Source organism: Chrysemys picta, unplaced genomic scaffold (assembly GCF_011386835.1).
Source record: "Chrysemys picta bellii isolate R12L10 unplaced genomic scaffold, ASM1138683v2 scaf951, whole genome shotgun sequence".
Classification (NCBI taxonomy): Eukaryota; Metazoa; Chordata; order Testudines; family Emydidae; genus Chrysemys; species Chrysemys picta.
Window position 1 is genome coordinate 1 of NW_027053658.1, and position 10,512 is coordinate 10,512.

Consider the following 10,512-nt stretch of genomic DNA (forward strand, 5'->3'; position numbering starts at 1 on the left):
AGGTTTCCCCTGATTTTTATACTTCATCGATTTGTCTTCAGCAGGGCCGGCTCCAGGCACCAGCTTCTCAAGCAGGTGCTTGGGGCGGCTGCTTCTGAGAGGGGCGGCACGTCCAGGAATTCGGCGGACGCTCCCTCACTCCCGCTGGGAGCAAAGGACCTCCCGCTGAATTGCCGCCGCAGATCGCGATTGCGGCTTTTTGTGTGTGTGAGTGTGTGTGTTTTGGCTGCTTGGGGTGGCCAAAACCCTGGAGCCGGCCCTGGTCTTCAGTACAAATTGTGCAGCACATTGAAAATTAAAAAATGGAGTAGCAGAAAACTGAATTCAACTGAGGGTATATTCTGATTGTGCTATTCAATTTGATAGTCAGTAAAATCTTAATTTGTTAATCTAGTTGAAGATGTCACAGAATTTCCAACCCGGGAATGTCTCAGGGTTCTGTGGTTTTGCCATGGAATATGTGACTGCTTGGGGGGTTTCATAAGTGGGCATTTAAATCTGCTACGTGTGTGAGGAGGGAGAAGGGATCTATACATCTACTGTCAATTGTAGAGTCACACTTCCAAATTAGTTCCACAATACCTACAACTTAAGCAAAAGTAATTTTGTATTGAAGAATGAAAACAGTAAGTCTGCTCCTCCTGATCATTAGTCTTGGAATAGGGCTTCAGCATGTCAGTCGAGAGCAGTATACGGTCTGCAAATGTTCTAACTTCCCTGGACAAAATCTGGATGTGTAGAGGGTACAGAGGATTTAATATCTTCCTACATAGAGAACACTTTCAGGTAATGCACATCTTTCTTTTTGTGATACCTTCTTCAAATCCAGGGACAAGGTTGTATCCTGTCACTGATCCTCCCGCCCCATGTTTGTTTGTTTTTTTGTTTGTTTTTTTCTATTTCATGTGCTAATTCATTCCCCTGCGCTCTTCTGTTTACATCAGACCTGAAATTAATCATGGTCTGTTGAGAAGAAACTTCTGCCGCCTTCTTCACACTGTCAAGTAGCAAACTTGGTGACGATGCAAAATGCTTCTCTTTCCGGAGTTGACGTTGGAAGATTTTTCTCAGCGTCCTTAGCCGAGTCCACGTGAAATGAGCTATTAAAAACACTATTGCTTAGTCAGTGGGGTGGAGTAAAAGGCCAGAATCATCCATTTGCAAACCGCGGGGAGAGAATCTGATGAAATTTGCAAAGGATCATGATGTCAGTAGACCTGAAAGTTGTTTTGGAAGGGGTAAAACTTTGTAGATTCTAACAATGGTTGAATTATTGTCTTTGCTTTTACTTTCCGAATCCCTGCTCTTGGAACGACTATTTTGTCTTTAATATGAAATCTTTGTCAGTGTCTGATAAGACCAGTAACGTCATTTGAACTAGAAAGTGCCATGCAAACTGAATTGAATGTTAAATTCAATTAAAATTAGGTTTAGTTAAAATAGGTTTAAGACACCTTATCTGGTTTTGTCCAATTAAACGCTCAAATCTGGTTTAGAAAACAATTTGAGACGAGAGCCTTCTTAAAAAAAAAAAAAAAGGGGGGGGAGTTCAGCTAGTTCAGTTCAGCTAGTTCAGTGCGGCAGTGAAAGCAGATGATTATAGGACAGAGGCATTGGCATATAAGTCAATGTAAATACGTTGGCAGGAACAATATTCAAACTTGGTGTTGCTTAGAGAGGAAATCATCTTTGTTGGCTCCTGTGGTGCTGTGTGGTGTTAGATAAATGTATTACATTTTGCTGTAGTTTTGTTGGTTCAAGACTAACAGTTCCCAGTAGCTTTTATGATACTATTGATTATATCTACCTAACAATTCAGTCTTATTCCTCTTTTCTTCCAAATGGGATTCCCTTCAGTTTCCAAAGAATATTCTTAAAATGTTTTTTTATTTAGCTTTCTGAGATCTTGTTTGGAGGGCTTACTGAGAATACCTACAAGGTGAAAATGGTAGGAATTTTTATTACTAATTTGTGCTTTTATAGATAAATATTGTTGGTTTTATATACCTCATAGTAGGTTTTGAAACCAATCTTAACAGTAGGGTTAAAATAACTATGTAATAGAATGCTAGGTGGCTTCTCCATTAGTCCAAACCTTTAGTCTAACTGCAAACCTGGACAGAGAGAATTACTTATCAGAGGGAATGGAGCACAAAACCCATTGTGAAGGGAACACTTGATCCCGTGCAGGGATTTGATCTCTGCTGACCAGGCAGGGTGTGGGAGTGCTGAGGGCAGCATGCTCATTTGCTTTGTGGGGGTGTCATATTTGCACTGCCTTTGAACAAGACCCGTTATCCCCAACAATGTTTAGACAACCGACTGAACAGCACAAACTCTTCAAATAGCTGAATCCAAGTCCTTAGCAGAAGGAAGGTTGCTCTGTTGGGCCTTTAAGGATGCTAGAGCGTCCCGGAGCATCTGTTTTATAAAACAAGGAAAATTTAAAAATCATTGAGGAGCAACTGCTATTTTATATCAAAACAACCTAGGTTTTTTCACCTTAAAGGGTTTCAGTAAAGCCTCCTGTTATAGTAATTCTGGCAGCTGTCAAGAGAAGGCATGTCAGTCTACAGCTGTATTTGATTTATTTTAACTCTTCTCTGCTGACCCTTCTACTTTATTTTAATTGAATTTGGTCTGAATTCATGCCTGTGTCTGTTTGTACAATACTTGTTTTCTGTAGCCTGAAGAGCATGATTCTAAGTAGCAACATCCTCTGTGCTTTTGGTTAGTTCAGTAAAAGCTATTCTCTAACTTAAAATAAATCAACTTAATAAAGGTGGTTATAGAAAAAGGTCTGTTGTACAAAGGGTTTGGCTCTCATCCAAGCATCTCTCAGCTGTGTGTCTAGTCTGAGTTAAGGTTTACTTGTACCCCAGAAATATAATGGAATGCTACATAGTTCTACTAATCCCCTACATCTTTCCTGAGCCCTATATTCATTTTCAGCCAGTGCTAAAGTTACTCTCAGTGGGAAGCGTAATGGTGCAGTGATGCTGAAAGCTTTCCTGCACAATACAGTGTCTTTGAAATAGGGTGTGTCAGTTTTTTCCTTTACTTCATGCACTCGCGGTCTGCGGTGTTAAATCCATGCCACACAAATCTTAATTTTCAATGAGTATGCTGATTGCTGGTTCCTGTTTGTCTTATGGATCTAAGAACTGAACCTTTAGAAGTGAGCCACTGCACACCTGAAAAACTGAGCACAGTAGAATTTATTTAATACACATCTCTTTAAAAAAACAACAAAAACCTGGTGGGCTCACTCCACTTCTCAGTGAAGCTATAATAACACAAGCTGTGGGATTAATAATGTAAGACTCTGCTCTTACAAAATACTCTTGTGTGTGTCTATTTTTTGAATATCGTGTACAGTACAGTATTGAGTGTTGGGATGGTGCCATACTGGTGTGACCGTACTGAATGAACGGTGACAACATGGCTTGACATGACTGAACTGTGAAAGAGGATTCTGGGAGAAGAATCCTTTCCTTAGCATCAGGCAGATGCCAGAAGTGAAACTGACTGGCTCCATGCTGCGTGTATGATGAATACTGATCTTTGCGTCAGCAGATATGTCCGCTTGAAAGCAAACAACACGTGTAGAACATCTTGAGTGGAGCACGGGCTGACCGGGGCATCTTGACCCTGTAGAAAGACATCACGCAGGGGGCTTGTCAAGGCTGCTTCCCCACTCTGAACTTTAGGGTACAAATGTGGGGGCCTGCATGAAAACTTCTAAGCTTAACTACCAGCTTAAATCTGGTCCGCTGCCACCATTCCCAAAGCTAGTTCCCTTCCCTGGGAAGCCTTGAGAAACTCTTCACCAATTCCCTGGTGAATACAGATCCAAACCCCTTGGATCTTAAAGCAAGGAGAAATTAACCATCCCCCTTCCTTCCCCCCACCCACTCCTGGTGGATCAAGATCCACCCCCCTTGGATCTAAAAACAAGGAAAAAATCAATCAGGTTCTTAAAAAGAAGGCTTTTAATTAAAGAAGAAAGGTAAAAATCATCTCTGTAAAATCAGTATGGAAAATAACTTTACAGGGTAATCAAACTTAAAGAGCTCAGAGGATCCCCCTCTAGCCTCAGGTTCAAAGTACAGCAAACAGAGATAAACACTCTAGTAAAAGGTACATTTACAAGTTGAGAAAACAAAGTAAAACTAACACGCCTTGCCTGGCTGTTTACTTACAAGTTTGAAATATGAGAGACTTGTTTAGAAAGATGGGGAGAACCTGGATTGATGTCTGGTCCCTCTCAGTCCCAAGAGCGAACAACTTCCCAAACAAAGAGCACAAAGAAAAGCCTTCCCCCGCCCAAGATTTGAAAGTATCTTGTCCCCTGCTCTCCATGTGTCAGTATATAATGCCTGCATCTGTAACTTTCACTCTATGCATCCGAAGAAGTGAGGTTTTAACTCACGAAAGCTTATGCCCAAATAAATCTGTTAGTCTTTAAGGTGCCACCAGACTCCTTGTTGTTTTTGTAGATACAGACTAACACGGCTACCCCCTGATACTTGTCCCCTTATTGGTCCTTTGGGTCAGGTGTCAGCCAGGTTACCTGAGCTTCTTAACCCTTTACAGGGAAAAGGATTTTGGAGTCTCTGGCCAGGAGGGATTTTAGAATACTGTACACAGGAGAGCTGTTACCCTTCCCTTTATAGTTATGACAGGGCTAAAGTGAATGATTCATCAGCGAGTGAATGTGGGGTAATGTTCAGTTGGCACCACTCTGCAGTCTCCTCCTAAAGTATTAGGTAAAAATTAATAACCACATTCCCATTGAGCATGCTTTTAAGACATGTGAATCCTTTGAGGAAAAAGTCTAAAAATCAAGCCAATTAAATTAGTGTTGGGGATTCCTTAATTGACGCTTGAAGAAACTGCTAGACAGAGTAGCCAAAACTCTGCTCCATGGGCTTGAGTAGGATTGTGACCAGAAGGGTTTCCAGGCCACACACATCCCTGCGTCCCTCCTTCCCCAGGTTCTCTCCGCTTCCCGGAGCGGCGCGGGGGCAAGGCGGGCAGGCAGGGAGCCTGCCCTGCCTCCAGTGCGCGTTGGGCCGGAGCCGCTCAAAGTAAAGGCTGGGGGAGGGCGGGGGGGGGCCGCGAGGAGCTCGCGGGCCGCAGAAAATAACCCCATGGGCCGCATGCGGCCCCCGGGCCGCGTGTTTGAGACCCCTGCTCTAATGAGTCTTACTGGCATTGCTGTGTTGGTTTAGGGTGTGATTTTTACTAACATAAATCTGCCAGTAAAGCGGTAGTGTAGACACAGTTACAACGGTGTTTATACTGGTATCGTTTATCCTGGTCAGGGAAATCCAATAAGCACTTTTATACTAATATAAATATGTCCACACTAGAGGTTTTTGACACTATAGACCTGATCTACCCTTAAAATTTTTGCCAGTGTAGCTACGTTATCAAGCGTGGAAAAAATCACACCCCATAACTGACCTGATGGTGGTGGCAAAAGCACAAATGTAGATGCAGTTATACAATCAAAACCATGCTTTTGCTGATATCGTTTATTTCTTTTTGGGAACTGATATAAATGATACCAGCAAATGCACTCTTCCTGGTATAAACGGCACCTCCACTAAGGTGGTTTGCTGGTATAGTTACACTGGCAGATCCTTTTCTAGCAGAGACAAGGCCGTAGCATAGCCTTTATTAAACTGCTTCTCCTTTCATGTGCTGCTGTGTGAAAGATCCATGGAAAATAGCAGGTAGAGTGACCTGATTATACATGGAGTGTGGCTAAAGGCAGTCCACATACTGAAATAATAGAGATCCCCCCACCCCGCACGCTAATCTCAATTCTAATAATCTTAGAGGTTACTGGTAAATCACTAGGAACTACATTTTATGCCTCAGTCCTGGAAAGATTTCTGCACGTGTGTACCATTACTCATGTGTGTAATCTCATTGGATTACTCCTCTGACTAAAATTGTGCACATGTGTAAATCTTTCAGGACGTGGGCCTTAATAATTCCTGGAAATTTTCTGCTACTGAAAAGCTCTATGATTCTCTAAAAACAACGGTCACAGTACAGTAGTGTAGAATCCCAGCTCTCCTGTTGTGCAGTGCAAAGCAGGAAAATCAGGGATCTACTATGTTTGACTGTCAACATGCACATCATGCTGTCCTCTGCCCTCATTCGCTACAGAGCCAATCCCGCTAATAGGCAGGATTTGCCCGGTTAACAAGCAGATATTTACAAGAATTTCACTTCCTCATGAGGGACTGCACACCATTCCTGCATGTCTCTGCAATAACAATGAACCCAGTGCCCTGGACTAGATTTGTATTATAATAGAGCCTGGGAACCCCAGTCACAAATACAGTGCAGACAGGCAGGTCTCTGCCCCCAAAGAACTTACAGTTGGAGTGTAAGATGAGATAACAGATGGTGGGGGAGTACAAGGAAACATTGAGACCGTATTGGTGAACGTGATAGGCTATGGTCTCAGCGCCCTCGCTGCTGATAAGTACTACAGCATTGGTGCCGCATCAGCTGGGCAACTTATGTGGTAAGGTGGATAGGAGTCTTAGTGTGACGGGGATATTTAACCATTGGAACAACTTGCCAAGGGCTGTAGCGGATTGTCCATCACTGGTAATTTTTCAATCAGGATTGGATGTTTTTCTGAAAGATCTGCTCTAGGGGTTATTTGGGGGAAGTTCTGTAGCTTGTGTTATACAGGTCAGGCTAGATGATCACAATGGTCCCTTCTGGCCTTGGGATCTGACATTTAAGATGACTTTGGGGGAGGGGTGGTGTGTGGTACATAGCACTGAACGAGGTGACCTGTATGTTTTGCTTTTCAGGTGTCCATTGTGGAAGGCATATAACCTCTCATGGGCTGGCGCTGAACTGCTGCACGGATCTTACGTGGTTTGATCACATTTTTCCTTGTGGACTCGAAGGGACGGGTGTCACCTCGCTGAGCGAAGAACTCCAGAGACATGTCACAGTTGATGAAATCACTGAGCCTTTTCTGGACGCTTTTGAAGAAGCGTTTCAGTGCTCCCTAACTTCCCATGAGGAATCTCTCGGATAAAGGGCTCCGAGTGCCTCACTTATCTGTGGAAATGTGACTATTTCTTTGGTGCTTTCATGGTGTTACTAGAAATCCAGCTTGCTTGTTCCATCTTCCTATCAGCAATTAAATCCGTGTAACAAACTGTACTTCTCGCATTTGAAACATTTCTTGCTTTTGTAAAAATGAGCTGCTGTGTCTTTAAGTATACATGGGTCTTTAAAAAAAACAACGAGGAGTACTTGTGACACCTTAGAGACTAACAAATTTATTTGGGCATGAGCTTTCATGGGCTAAAACCCACTTCATCAGATGCATGGAGTGGAAAATACAGTAGGCAGAATATATACCCAGAACATGAAAGGATGGGAGTTGCCTTACCAAGTGGGGGGTCAGTTCTAACAAGACAATTCAATTAAAGTGGAAGTGGGCTATTCTCAACAGTAGGATACCAAGGGAGGAAAAATCACTTTTGTAGTGGTAACAAGGCCAATGTAATCAGGGTGGCCCTTTTCAAACAGTTGACAAGAAGGTGTAAGTAACAGTAGGGGGAAATTAGTTTTTGTAGTGACCCATCCACTCCCAGTCTTTGTTCAGGCCTAATTTGATGGTGTCCAGTTTGCAAATTAATTCCAGTTCTGCAGTTTTTCATTGGAGTCTGTTTTTGAAGGTTTTTTTGGTTGAAGAATTGCCACTTTTACGTCTGTTAGTGAGTGTCCAGGAAGATTGAAGTGCTCTCCGACTGGTTTTTGAATGTTATAATTCTTGACCTCTGATTTGTGTCCATTTATTCTTTTGTGTAGAGACTCTACGATTTGGCCAATGTACATGGCAGAGGGGCATCACCTCGGTTGATGTGCAGGTGAACGAGCCCCTGATGTTGTGGCTGATGTGGTTAGGTCCTATGATGGTGTCCCTTGAATAGCTATGTGGACAAAGTTGGCAACAGGGTTTGTTGCAGGGATAGGTTCCTGGGTTCGTGTTTTCTGTTGTGTGGTGTGTAGTTGCTGGTGAGTATTTGCTTCAGGTTGGGGGCTGTCTGTAAGCGAGGACTGGATTGTCTCCCAAGGTCTGTGAGAGTGAGGGATCATCCTTCAGGATAGGTTGCAGATCCTTGTTGATGCGCTGGAGAGGTTTTAGTTGGGGGCTGAAGGTGACGGCTAGTGGTGTTCTGTTACTTTCTTTGTTGGGCCTGTCTTGTAGTAGGTGACTTCTGGGTACCCTTCTGGCTCTGTCAACTGTTTCTTCACTTCAGCAGGTAGGTATTGTAGTTTTAAGGATGCTTGATGGAGTTTCTGTAGGTGTTTGTCTCTGTCTGAGGGATTGGCGCAAATGCGGTTGTATCTTAGAGCTTGGCTGTAGACAACGGATCGTGTGATGTGGTCTGGATGAAAGCTGGAGGCATGTAGGTAAGTATAGCGGTCAGTAGGTTTCCGGTATTGGGTGGTGGTTGTGACCATCGCTTATTTGCACTGTAGTGTCCAGGAAGTGGATCTCTTCTGTGGACTGGTCCAGGCTGAGGAGGATGGTGTGGTGGAAATCGTTGAAATCCTGGTGGAATTCCTCAAGGGCTTCTTTTCCATGGGTCCAGATGATGAAGATGTCATCCATGTAGTGCAAGTAGAGTAGGGGCGTTAGGGGACGAGAGCTGAGGAAGCATTGTTCTAAGTCAGCCATAAAGATGTTGGCATACCACTTTAATTGAATTGTCTCGTTAGCACTGACCCCCCACTTGGTAAGGCAACTCCCGTCTTTTCATGTACTGTGTATATATACTTGCCTAATGTATTTTCCACTCCATGCATCTGATGAAGTGGGTTTTAGACCACGAAAGCTTATATCCAAATAAATTTAGTCTCTAAGGTGCCACAAGGACTCCTCATTGTTTTTGCTGATACAGACTAACGTGGCTACCACTCTGAAATGTGTCTTTAAGTATACATTGCATTCTGACACTGATCTTGGCCACCTCAATCTCTTTGTCTTAATGATCAAATGACATACAAAACAGGGCAAAAAAACCAAAAGGGGTTTAATTTTCCTTTACACTAAACCCCCTTTACACCATTTTGGTGGTGGTACAATGCTTTGAAGTGGGTGCAGGTGTAATTTACTCCCACTTAAAGTCCCCAGTATACTGCCAGAGCAGTGTGAAGGGGTCATAGCATAAATGGGGATAAAGCCCAGGAATTTCATTGACAAACTAGATGCTGCGTCTGAGCTGAGCTTCCCCGGAGAAGTAAGTTTGAAATTAAAACAGGAAGGGCCGTGTGATTCGTGTCTAGTTTGTGATTCATGCTAACAGCCAGATCCATTTCTGCAGTACTCCTGCCTACGCGGTTATTTCCCACTATGTATTTGTGCAACTGATTATTCCTTCCTAAGTGTAGTACTTTGCATTTGTCCTTACTGAATTTCATTGCATTTATTTCAGACCATTTTACCAGTTTGTCAAGATCATTTTGAATTCTAATCCTGTCTTCTAAAGTGCTTGCAACCCCTCCCAGCTTGGTATCATCCGCAGACTTATAAGTGTATTCTCCATGCCATTATACAAATCATTTATGAAGATATTGAGTAGACGTGGACAGATTCCTGTGGGACCCCACTTAATATCCCCTTCCAGCTTGACTGTGAAGCGTTGATAATGGCTCTTTGAGTAGGCTTTTCCAACCAGTTATGCACCCACCTTATAGTAGGTTCATCTAAGCAATAGTTCCCTAGTTTGTTTGTGAGCAGGTCATGTGAGATGGTATCAAAAGCCTTGGACTAAAGGCGAGTTATATTACAAGGCTTGTTATCCTGTCAAAGAAGGATATTAAGTTGGTTTAACATGATTTGTTCTTTGACTAATCCATGTTGACTGTTACTTATCACCTATCTTCTAGGTGCTTACAAATTGATTTTTTGATTATTTGCTCCATTATCTTTCCATGTAAGAAAATTAAGCTGATTGGTCTGACTGGTCAGACTAATTGTTTAATTTGTCAGGGTCATTTTGAATTCTAATCCTGTCCTCCAAAGTGCTTCTGTCCCTCTCAGCTTGGTGTCATTCTCAGATTTTATAAGCATGCTTTCCAGTCCATTATCCAAGTCCGTAATGAAAATATTGACTAATACTGGACCCAGGAGTGACCCCTGAGGGATCCCACTACATATGCTCTGGTTTCACAGTCAACCCTTAAGAACTACGCTCTGAGTTCAGTCTTTCAATCAGTTTTGCACCCATGTTATATTATTTCATCTACACCACATTTCCCTAGTTTGCTTATGAGAATGTCACAAGGGACTGTCTCAGAAGCCTTACTAAAATAACCATATATCACGTCTACTGCTTCCTTCCTAGCTGCTAGGCTTGTAACCCTGTCAAAGAAGGAAATTAGGTTGGTTGGCATGGTTTGTTCTTGAAAAATCTATGCTGGCTATTCCTTAGAACCCTATGATTAAAAAAAATT

The 10,512-nt window shown here is 42.7% G+C and overlaps 1 long non-coding RNA gene across 1 annotated transcript; it reads left to right on the forward strand.

The window, feature by feature from the left end:
• The first annotated feature begins 20 nt into the window (after positions 1 to 20).
• Positions 21 to 7,206, forward strand: LOC135979518 (uncharacterized). The gene is made up of 2 exons (XR_010596810.1): positions 21 to 786; positions 6,846 to 7,206. It is a non-coding gene; the product is annotated as an uncharacterized LOC135979518 (long non-coding RNA).
• Positions 7,207 to 10,512: the final 3,306 nt, after the last annotated feature.